Source organism: Rhipicephalus microplus, chromosome 5, assembly GCF_043290135.1.
Source record: "Rhipicephalus microplus isolate Deutch F79 chromosome 5, USDA_Rmic, whole genome shotgun sequence".
Classification (NCBI taxonomy): Eukaryota; Metazoa; Arthropoda; class Arachnida; order Ixodida; family Ixodidae; genus Rhipicephalus; species Rhipicephalus microplus.
This window is the reverse complement of record NC_134704.1, coordinates 11,608,930-11,620,900: the sequence shown is the minus strand read 5'-3', so window position 1 is coordinate 11,620,900 and position 11,971 is coordinate 11,608,930. Positions and strand designations below refer to the sequence as shown.

The 11,971-nt window shown below is 46.5% G+C and overlaps 1 protein-coding gene across 2 annotated transcripts in view; it reads left to right on the top strand.

Moving 5' to 3' along the window:
* Window positions 1–537: 537 nt before the first annotated feature.
* The window catches only part of LOC119175016 (leucine-rich repeat neuronal protein 1), a 99,039-nt gene continuing 87,605 nt past the window's right edge, over window positions 538–11,971 (top strand). Inside the window, exon 1 of one of the 2 annotated variants that reach the window (XM_075894848.1) lies at window positions 538–882. The gene's annotated coding sequence lies outside the window, so the exon portion shown is untranslated. Of the gene's footprint in view, window positions 887–11,971 lie in introns of both variants that reach the window. The other variant, XM_037426180.2, reaches the window with a different exon arrangement.

Genomic DNA, 11,971 nt, shown 5'->3' with positions numbered 1-11,971 from the left:
AATCGTCATTAACAAACGACAAGTTCGAAACAGTCGGGTGATTGCAACATCAACTTCTCATTTACTGCACAGAAAAAGAAATGAAAAAAAGAAGGTTCGCAAAGGTGGACATTTCCAGACCATTTTTACTCTCGGAGCACTGCACACAGCGTTCGTTGTGTTGGGCAACACCACCAAGGGCAGGCTACTCGCCTCCTCCCATCTCTTTTTTCTTCATCGCGCAAAAGAGCGCACGTGTCGCGCATGGACCGTGGCGAGCCGCTCAACGCGCGCGCGCGCGGGACGCATTGCGAGCAGCATCTCCCGCATCCCGCAGCCAGGCAGGGGATCAGAAGGGGAAAGGGGATGTGTGGCTGAAGGGGAGGGGGAGAAGCAGCTGCGAAGAGCGCGCCCCTGTTTCGGGACGGCTCCCTCCTCTTGGCGCCGGGGATGTGCGCATGCGCTCTGGAGGCAGGAGCGCACTAGTGGCCGTGGAGAAGAGGAGCGTGGGGAAATCGATTCCGGGGCCGCCCCGAGAGTGGGACACAGTGCGCTGTTCGGTCTGCACCGCGTAAGGAGCACGGCATCGCTGCGGTGGCTGGGCGCTGTGCCGCGGCGGCGAGGCCAGGATAAAAGGCGTGCGAAGAAAACAAGGCGCCGGGCCTTAGGGAGAAAAAAAGACGGCGCCTCCCTGGCGCGGCGCGCGTGGCTTGTAAACCGAGCGTCGAAGACAGGCCGTCGCCGCTTGCCTCTTCGGTCGTCGTCATCTGCTCCCGCGTCCCTGACGAAGACAACGCCTAGGCCGGCTTTTCGGGAGCTGGCGTCGACTGACTGTCTAGCCACGCAAACGCCCCGGGACCTTGGTCGCATTTGTCTTCGCCGAACCGGCGCTGCCGCCGCATGGTAGGTGAGCATAGTCGAGCTGTCTCAGCTGCGAAGCGAAAACACCGCGTCGGCTGGAACGTGCTCGGGAAACACGTTTATCCCCGGTGGCAGTTCACGTGCTCACGTTTTCGATGCGGATGGTTTGCCAGCCTCGGCTTGTGCTTTGAAAGCTAAGACACGACAGCCCATATGACGACATTCTTGAAGGTACATGTCAAACGCGGTGCTGCTAGATGCATTTCAAATGCGAAGAAACCAGCGCTATCCTAACATTGATCTTGGTTGTCTTGTTACAGTAGTGAACGCTGCAGTATTCGCTGCAGCCGTCGTTAAGGTTGGCACTGTCATAAATGCCGTCACGTGCAGTACAGTATACTACTTGATCGTTTCGGTGGACAATGAACCTTTATCTACAATGATACACGTATAGAACGATGTTGTCTGTCCATCGCTCTGTGCTCGAGGAGAAGCCACGTGTGCTTAAAACGTTACACAGCATGGAACAGGGATCGACATCTACAAAGCACAAAATCACTAGAGTCGATTACAACCTAAGAAAAAAATTGACGCTGCGCCCAGATTATACGGCAGCACGCCTGTCATTCATATGTGCAGTAGAGCATTGATTGGTGATTTCCGTTCTAACCATAAGTATATTTTCTCTGGTAATGCAAATAGCACGCATATTATAGGCTTGAAGTTCATGTTTCCTTCTAAAACGTTGTTTCGCGGAGCAGTGAAGTCAGAATGTTTGATGAAACTTCTGAAGAAGTATAAATTTTCGACCAAAAGCTAGCAAAATGAACACGAGCCTGTACGGGCAAGTGACATTCCATATATCCGGAAAATTTGCCGGACGTCAGGTAAATAACCGACTGCACACTAGTAAGATATATATGCAAACTCTGCCTGGGTGGGGATTGTGACGGATGTGGGCGGAGCTTACATTTATTCTTAAGCTGTAACCCGCGATCGTATTTAACATCAGACGCCATGCTGATCTCGTATAACTTCTTCGACATCCAAAATTTCATTTTCGGCAAGGGTATTAGGAATAACTTAGTAGACGCTTGTGTTGTAAGCTGGGTAGGTTAGTTTTTTGTATTTGAAAGAGTCCAGCCAATAACAAAATTTTCGTTGACAATTTTCGTTGACAAATTGGATCAAATATTTAGTCTTGCGCGAGCATGCAAAACAAACCTGAACGTAATGGTAAGAAAGATAACATAGTACCATCGCAGTGTCACAAGCAAAAGTTTCATAGCCATTTCACCTATCGAAGAGCATTTCATATTCAATCAAGGTCTAGGAAGGGGCACTGAGTCATGTGAGTCCAATCCCTTGCTATAATATGCACTTCTACAATTTCTTGCGTGATTTGTGAAGGGTGCTCTTTCAACGCTCCACAATGATTGAACTTAGGAGAACATTCATAGTCGTGGCAGGCGATTTATAAGTGTCTTCGGATCACTTTGAGAACGTTGTAACAGTGCCCTTTTAGCCTGTCATAAAGGCAGCGCCCATGCAATCTGGCCAATACACCTTTTAGCACTTACCTAGAGTGCTTTACGTAAAAGGAGAGCAACACCGGCGGTGAAAGCATCTTGGTACGTACACCCTTTCTCGGACAACGAGGTTCCCATTCTCGCCTTTTATTTGATTTTCGGCAACTAGTGCGCATACGTACTCTCAACTGATCAGCAACGGCTTTCTTAAGATCAACTAGGCTGCTGAATTTCGGGCTGTCTTAGCGTCAAGTACTTCGTTCGTTTCCAAAATTTTAAAGGAGCTAAAGCAGAGCAGGTGGTAAATTGTGATATTTGACTTTTTATTTAGGATGATTAACCGACAATATTATGGTGTTTATGCGAAGAGGTTCGGCTAATTCAGCCTCGGAAGCACGTTTTCTTAAAGCAAAACTCGAAAAGTATTGCTTTTGGACGAAACAGCACGGCATAGAGGAAAATAAAAGAGCAATGAAGGCAAAAAACCACTGAAAAGACACACACAACAGAACTGTCAGCGTCCACATGCTGGATACAGGCTATACGTTTTCCATACGCTGTGTAATTTGGTGTCGTCTTTGTCTCTTTTTCACTGGTCCTCTGTTTCAATTTCTAAAGAAAATGGAAGCTAATGTTTTGTTTAATTGGAATCGAATCACGAAACGGCACTACTACAAGCGCTCGCTTTTCAAAAAAAAATTGTCTCTCTACGCCAAGAAGTGCTTCTGTATGAAGAGCCAAGATACGAGTAAACGCGTTTATGAAATTTCTAAGGTGAAATAAATTGGCAAGTACAATTATTTTCACATGACAGTAGCCAAAATAACAAGTAGTACATTCATTACTGGTGCGCACTATAAAAATCATCATTTTCTGGTATATAAAAAGCAAAGTACCCTCTTGTAAAGGTAAAAAAAAAATATTGGCACATTTATACATGCCCCTGCTGCTGTTGTTTTCAATATGGCATGCGAACTGTACGAAGGCACCAGAATATAACAAAGACAGAATGATTACAGGGTTCATATGTTTTTTATTATATTTAGGTATACGGTTTTGTTAACAACTTTTAGTTGCGACGCTTTAAATTCAAGATGGTTCCTGTTCTCGCTGATGCTCATCGGATACATTTACAAGCGGAATGACGTCTATTATGCAATCGAGAACGAGGTCTACCACCACACTGTTTCAACAAACTGCAGTATTTTCCTAAAATGCACCCCTAACCAACTGCCTGGGCGTTTCACAAAGTGATGGAACTCAACGCCCGGCAGGTTCCAGCTTCGCTGTTCTACGGCACGCACGCTGCACTTACTACAGCGCACACACAAAATGTGTGCCGCGCACTAGGGACCAACTGGGTGCAATCAGCATTTTCCAGGTGCACTCAACAGGGAACCGGAGTAAAACAAGATTAAAAAAAATAAAAAAGACAAGCCAATGAAAAACTGCCAGACCTTCGTGGAAGGCGCAGCACAGTCACAGAGACAGCTAGAAGACCAGCCTTTCAGAGCCTTTTCTACACACTCATTGGGTAACTATTGCAAGCACACTTGCTTGATCCCCCACTAGGGCATTAATAATAAACTTTTGTGTAGCAGGCCAGAATTTGCTACGTTTTTTTTAATCATTCTTCTGAGAAGCGTGGAATCCGCGTAACACTTGCAAGGAATTTCGTGCCAATTCTTCATACAGTGGCTGACGACGATGAGGAATTAAGCCAGAAGTGGATATGTGCCACCGTTAATAGCGGTACAAGAACAAGTTTTTTTTTTTTAAATGGGTTGGAGCATTGGACGGCTCACTCGTTACGCTATTCGCATTGTGTGACGAGAGGCTGGTTGTTGTTTTGCTGTTTTAAAATGCTTTATAAGTCGTATTAACGCGATTGCTTTCCCGAGATCAAGACTGCCTAAGGCAAGTTTGGCAACAAGTCACAAGTACCAGCGTTGCTCAGTGGTAGAATACTGGGCTGGCACCCAGCGGTTCCGAGTTTTGAGCTCCACTGTGTCTTTGGTGGTTTTTTTTTTCTAATTTCGCGTGATGTGGTTACGGACACCGGCGGCGGCGGAGAACTGCGCATGACCTGAGTGGTGATCTCATAACAGCTTTCGCTGTAAAACAGCGCAGTACCGAAGAAAGTCGATCGGAAAGCAAGTTATGTTTAGATTGTAAAAGCAATGAAAAGATGCGTGTGTCTCATGCTTACGCTGCCTTCCTTACTACGGCCAAAACTACAGCAAGTCGCTCTCACCTCTCTAAATTAATAAAAAAAATAAATGTATGAAAATCCGTGGTTGAGTTATTCTGCGACATGAACTTTTCGTCCCACTACGAAAGGTCCGCAGGACTTTTTTTTTTCTTGTCATCATAGCTTAGCTGTTAAAGTTTGACGCTGTTAAGCTCCAGGACGTGGGCTCGATTGCCAGCAATTGTGGCCAAATTTCAAGGGCCGAAATGCGACGCGATCTGCGTAGTTAAATTGGTGGACACGCTAAAGAACCGAGAATAACAACAGAGAGCTGAGCTAGTTGGGATGTATTCATTCTAAATGTCTGGGCGTGGAAACACGAAGGCAAGAAGGCCGTCATCACGCCACTTTCTGTAGTGTCTTGGCTGATTTCTGGTGTCTGTGTTTGCACGGCTGTCTTTTGTAATGACGATAAAGATCTCCATGCGATAAAAATTAATCCGAAACCTTCCGACATGGCATCTCGCATCATCTATACAGGTTTTCAGACGTAAAAATATTGTGTATTTTCTCGTCTTATTCTAGTTTTTTCGCAAAGAACACAATGGGCGCCGCACACTGACCAGAGGGAGCTGCGTTGCTCAGACTGCCCCGTCTAAAAGTCTTTGACATTCGCCGTAAGGGGACGCAGAAAATAGATGCATGCTCGCGTCCCCCATGTATCCCGCCCATATTCCGCTGACAGATGCAGGGCGCGAGACGCGGGCGTCGCATAACATTTTCCGCGAGGCCGTCTCAAGGTTGCTTTTTTCATCTGCTAGGCTGTGTATTCTGGCACGGAAGTCAGATTGGAAAACTCGACTTAATGGTGCCATATTTAGCGGTAAGCTTCAAGTGTCTCAATGCGGACAAAGGTGATAACCACACGACGATTTGTCGTAATACGAAGAAAATTTTATTTCTAACCGAATAAAGGCGAATTCATCACAACAACAAAAAAATCGCAGAACAACTATCACTCGCACATCCCCTGCAGCTGACAGCTGCAATAGTATGGCGTCATTAGTTGCTAAGCAATCGGCCAAAAATGGAACCAAGAATATAAAAAAGAATCTGTAAACCTATGTTGTGCATGCTTCATTTTACAGTGATCCCATAAAATTTCTTTGCGTAAACATGGCCGCTTTGATATGCAAACCCCGAATAGTGGTCGCTCACTGAAAAAGCGCAAGACCGATCACTGACACTTGATGTGTAAGTATTGTGGAGTGAACAATTATTTGGAGTCCAAAACAACGGAGCCATATCACGCATCATTGTATTCGAAGGACGACATCTTCACACGTATCAACCTTAAATTCAGTTCCACACAACCGCACAGAGCAGGCAGTCGGGGCAGCGAGAAATACAGGTCTTTTTCACAGTACGTTATGCATTAAATGCATGCACCAATCTCGGTGGGACGCTTGTATTTGTATAAACCGCACTCTACAAGGTCAATATACTCAGCAGACACAGTACGGGCCAACGCTGAACTGAGCAAAGGACGCTCGAAGCGAACTGAACAAGAACACCGAACAAAGAACGCTCGAAGTGGCGAATCTCTCTGTATGCTGATTACAATTTCCCGTCTTCGAGAGCGCACACTTTCTTGCTACCATGCACTGTGCGTTTGCCCAACCAGACAAGCATCTGTGTGCATTTTCTTGCTCACTTTCCTTTTCCATTGCGACCAGCACTGGAAACGAAGTGAGCAGCAGCGCATAGAAAGACCAGCTTTCCGCTCGTTAGAGTTTCTCGTTTGTAGCGAAGCCCGGGCTACGGGGCCCTTCTAGGCATCACCCGCGGCATGTGAACTTCCTCTGCACGACGAGGTTTCTTCCATTTCCGGTTTGTCCACTGTAATGCTTCGCCTAACGTCGCTCGTTTACAACAACAGCGATGAAATCAACAAGAATATCACAATCAACAACAACAGCACAACACCCGCAGCTGGAAGACCTAATACGTTAATAAGCACAAGACAATTTTTATGAGAAAATGTACTCATATAATTGGTTGGTGTAAGTGCAGGCGTACAACGAAATTAAAAAGAGGGCAGATCCAGTAAGCGGGATAGCAGTGTGGTTAACCATCAAAGCGTCATGTTGGTTATCGTATAGTACGCTGGGGAAAAAAGAAGTTACATGCAAGGAGCGAGAGGCAGAAGCCGGTTAAATACCACAGCGTCCGCCTACAATGCGGGAGACATCAGTCATTCATTCGTTTTAGATGCGGAGCATCTTATACTCGCGCCTTGTAGTGCGCCGTCCGCGTCGTCCGCGCCGTCCACACCACTTCTCGAACATTCGACAGCTGACGCGCGCGCATGCGCCGTTGCGCCGTCGCCCACTCTTCCACCATCTGTGCATCCCTTCCTCCTCTACACACCGCGCGCGCTTCACTCCTCCACCATCTGTGCACCCTTCCTCCTCTACACACCGCGTTCGACATCTACAATTCTCCTGATTCTCCAGTGGACGCGCATGTGGCGTCGCGCTTCGAGAACATTCAACAGCTGACAGTGCATGCGCCGTCGTGCTGTATATATACTCAAGGTCGGCGCTCGCTCGCTCAGTTGCCGCTCGTCGGTTGGTTTGTACGGCGCGTCGACGTCCAAGGTCGCGGTGAAATGAATTCCAACGAATCCACAAACACAATGATCGACGTCCCTTCGACCAGCGCCGCCCTTTCGCACACGTGTGTACGTGTTCACTCATTTAACACCCCCTCCTACAACCACGTTAACCAATTTAGCCATCGACCCAAGTAAGTCGCAATTTAACACCCCATTTCACAACCACGTTAACCAATTTATTTCTTAAGTGATTCTGAAAGAGAGGGAAAAGAAGAGAAAAGTGAGCCCCGTAACTGTCTGCATCAGGGTGCGGCACCTCAACACAGCTCACAGCTCACAGGGGATGAGGGTAAGGAGAGATTAAACGGATAGGAATAAAGGTGTAGAGAGAGAGAGAGAGAAAGAGAGATGCGCTAAGCCAGCGAGCGAGGACATATCAAGGGGATAGGAGAGATAGGAAAGATGGAAACGCGGTCACAGGAGTCTGAGGACGGGGCACCACTTGCGAGAGCTCTTGTCGGCGTCAAGAGATGGCGCAGGGCATGTCCGGTAGGTCAGAGCTACGCTGTCGTCGGAGGTCGGCGTCAGGAGATGACGTACTGCCAGCCCAGTCGGCCAGTGCTATACGCTGACGTCGGAAATCGCGAGGCCACAACCGGTCGGCACGGAATCCAGCGAGCGAATCCCGTTTTTCTAACGACAAGGATATCTGTACGTCGGTAAAGAGGTCCGCGGGACGGCTTTAGACTCTCCCATAGTATAATACTCAGTACTCTAAATCATTAACCACTTTTCCTAAACACACGTGGTGTTCGGTAGTGTAGGGTACTCAGCTGAAAATGTGATAACTTTTGTCCTCTATCTTTTTTATCCCTGAATTTTGTTTTCTTCTCCTTCACTACCCTGTGGCGTGCTCCCTCAGAAGGGTCGTAGAAATCAGCGTCTTCCTTAATCTCAAACGTCTGTCAGGCTGAATGGAGACAACAGTAGTGTGTGGTTAATTTCTCCTCACGACAAGAAGGCCACCGGAGCACATCTTGGCCCTGACGACGGAGCAGCGTGAAACGTCTTAAAACTGCGCGCGATATTGTTCTTTTTTTCGTAGTACGATGTTCAAAATGCTAATAAATATGCTTTGATGCTAATATAGAAACGCCAACTTAAGCAAAGTGAGGTGACTTATGAAAACAAGCGATGGTAGACTGAATAGCAAAGTTAATTAGGCATCTGATTTATACGGGAGTTATTTACATCGCGGGTATCCATATATATTGGAACACTAGGAGACTCTTACCGCAAGAAAACAAAAAAAAAACATTGGCCCCCTAAACTGCATGGTAATTTGCAAATGTCGTCGAAAGACCATAGTCTTGAGTGTGGAGAGAGCGAACAAAACATTTGTTTGACGTTCTGCGGAAGAAAGTTGGTGCATGGTATTCAGGAGGAGCTGCGTTAGAGTGCCTCGAGCGTGCAGCGGACGCGAACAAGCGCATCAAGTCATGCCACTCGTTACACATGAGCGCCATCTGGCAGTTTTCTTGAAAAACGAGGCGCGTGGCTCTGAGACGGGTGTGCGTGCCCGTCTCAGAGGTGATAAGGTGTAAACCGCAAGGCGCCGGGTAGGTGCCACCACCGTCTCGCCTTAGCAAAGCGTTGAAAGCACTCGCCTTTTCGTGCAAGCGTGGCATGGTCAGCGCAGCGTGATAAGAGCAAAGTTCGTTAAAATTACCTCTGTATGCCTTTTCTAGTAAAAGACGCACATGCAGAATGTGTACGTGTTGTTATGGTGCCCAGACATGCGCAATAATTGCTTTTTAATTGGCAATCGCACAAGTATGAACGCTAAATCTTGAGCAACATTGGTGGGCGCTGCGTATAGGGTCGACCGTTTCAAGTACCCGGTGCCGTTAACAGTGGACAAACAGAGAAATGTACAAACCGACAGACATACAAACAAACAAACAAACAAACAAACAGACAGGCAGACAAGCAGACCAAATTTTTTGCGTTGAAGGTCCCCAAGAAAAACTATCGTCTTTAAAAAACGTTTGAGAAAAGCGTACGAGTTCACTTTTCTCTCACGAAAATCTAGGCAATGCTTCACCGCATGGCACGAGTAACGAAGGAGCACCTCCTTCTGATTTTCCTCGTCTGCGTGAATAGAAACATTTTGTACAATATCTATTATTTTTCACACTGTTCCCGGATGATTTATTTTTAAAATGTATACTCTGAATTTTCTTTGTTTTTGAATATTTTTATTGTTTGTATTTTTATGTTGAATATTTTCTGTGTTTTTATTCTAGCGTTTACCAGCTGGCAACCAAAAATTGCACATTTTTCACATTTTTCTTCATACCAAAAAGTTTGTGTTGCTATTTTGGAAAGAGCATTTTATTGTGCGAAATTCGGTATGCAGCAGTGCGTTCTGCAGTACTTATCAGACTGGCGAAAACGATCTTCCCGAGTCATATACAAAGCAATCAATCTCGCCTGGTAACGAAAGAGTTAAGACATTCACGAAGGCCAGTACTCCTTGAGAAGAGCAAAACTCTTTTCACTACCTCATGGGTCGACGAGTGTTGAGAACGGTTTTAAGGAGTTTGGAGTAGTACAGAAAGCGTTCTATAATACAGTCATCGCAGCGCTATAAGCATTTGTCTTTTTAGGGCAAGTAAAGGTCAGTTGCATAAAAAACGTTGATATTTCCATGGCTGTTTTAGAGCTCTCTCGCCCCACTGTGAGTAATTCCAATAATTGTAATGTTTTGAAGGCAGTGCCAACCACAGCTGACGGAGAACGTCGCTGGTGTAGAGTCAAGTGTGTCTGACACTTGTGGTAAAAGAGACTTACAGCAAGGAAGAAGCAAGCTGGTTAGTGACAACGAAGAGCTCATCGTGTGTCTCTTCAAGATGAGAGATATGGAAGCAGCATCATGACAAAAATTGGTGCATGAAATTGAAGTGGCAGACCCCAGTTTTAGTAGATAATTCGTTACCTGAGTGAATTCAGCACAGATTTACATCGTAACATTTTTTTAGTGTTGTTAGTGCTCTCATGCGTGATTACCAGCGTGTGTAATATGCTCTTTTTTCTTTCTGTATGGTCGGCAGAAACACAGAAGACGCGACGCTGGCTATTCACAGCTCGAAGTGGCATAGATAGCGCTGTACACTGCGTTCAGTGGTCACTATAGCACTATCTTTTTTCATGTGATGGACGCTGGCGCCGCCAAAAGCCTTTCAGGAAAATCGAACGATGCGGAATGAAGAAAGACCAAGAATTAACGCGCGTGTGGTGGTAAAGAGAGAAAAAAGAATACGTTGAAGGGAAGGGGGGGGGTCTTTCTGTGCGTTAGCTGACGTTATCAAGAGACAAGCCTTGAAACCACCAGCACACACACACAACAAGAAACTGGAAAAAGCAGACACGGACCGATCTCATTGGGCCATGGTTAGATATCATTCTGTAAACTGAGATAGGGAGGTAATAGATTTTAGTAAGGCTCCAACGAGATATCACTGGCTTCGTTTAGGCCTCCAGGAGCCGTCGTCCGCGTCGTCCGTCGTCCGCGGGTGATAGCTCTGGCTTACTAGACAAGATTTTAAGAATAAGCCTACGCAGTCGCGTTTCTTGTGAATAGGCAATGTCATGCATTAACAGCTGGCCTTCTAAGCGCAAGTGTTAAAACTAATGAAACATTAGGTACACACATTTTATAATTTGTACGAATAACGTTTTCAGATATTAACCAGCATTAAATGGGATTTAATACAATCGATAACATGTTGGATGCAACAACAACACTAACAAAAAAAGTTAATAAACGATGGCCTTCTTTTGAGCTCCCTCTCAAACTTCAGTGGTGTTATCGCAACAGAGGGCCAGAGCGCAACCAGCTAGTATAACATAGGCATGTTGCTGCTTTAAATCTATTTCTCTTTCTTGTTTTGGCGCAGCAAAACGTATAAGTTTGCTCATAAATGTCACTGCTAAAACCCGCTGTTCGAACAATATCTGTGGTGTTGTAGGCGCAAAGAATCACGCCGCAGCTTAGATGCCGCTGACCAATAGAGCCATGGGAGATGAACGAGTAGTCAAACGAACCCAGCGGCCTTGTACCCCAGCCACGTTAAACACTCCGGCTCAACGGCACCAAACGCCAGAATAAGGAAGAAAACTCCTTCTTTATCTGGACGATCACAAGCTCTAACAAACCCTCGACAGCAAATATAAAAAAGGCAAAGTGATGACAGAGAATGGAGGAGGACGTGTGGCTCGAGAGGACCGAGTGACATGAGAGACAGAAGAGGAGGCGACACAGAAGAATCGGTACAGTTAGTCGTGGGGAAGAATTGAAATACGAATGAACAGACGGCAAAAATAAGATAGGATGCGAGAACAACGACGCAAAGAGAAAGAAGAAGCGCAAGAAGAGCCCCTGCGCCAGCGCGACCTTCCTGCAAGCAGAAAACGAGGTCGGCCTCACAAAACAAGTAAATCTCGGTGTAGAAGCAGAATTCCACCAGTGCGCGCCATGCCGAGCGCTCAATACTGGTCTCGAGACTGGGGTGCACAGTTCCGACCTCGAACGGGCACCTCGGCCTTTTCTTTTTTTATCTGGGCGTCCTGAGGGGGGAGACGAGAGTAATAAAATTACGGCCGTCCGGTGGACTTCGTTGTCCGCGCGTTCGCCTGGCCGATTCACTTAGCTGGCCACCAACGGACGTGCTGGCAACGTGGCTCCTTCTCGCTCAAACTTTACCGATCCCCGAGTGAGCACGGGTCTTTCCA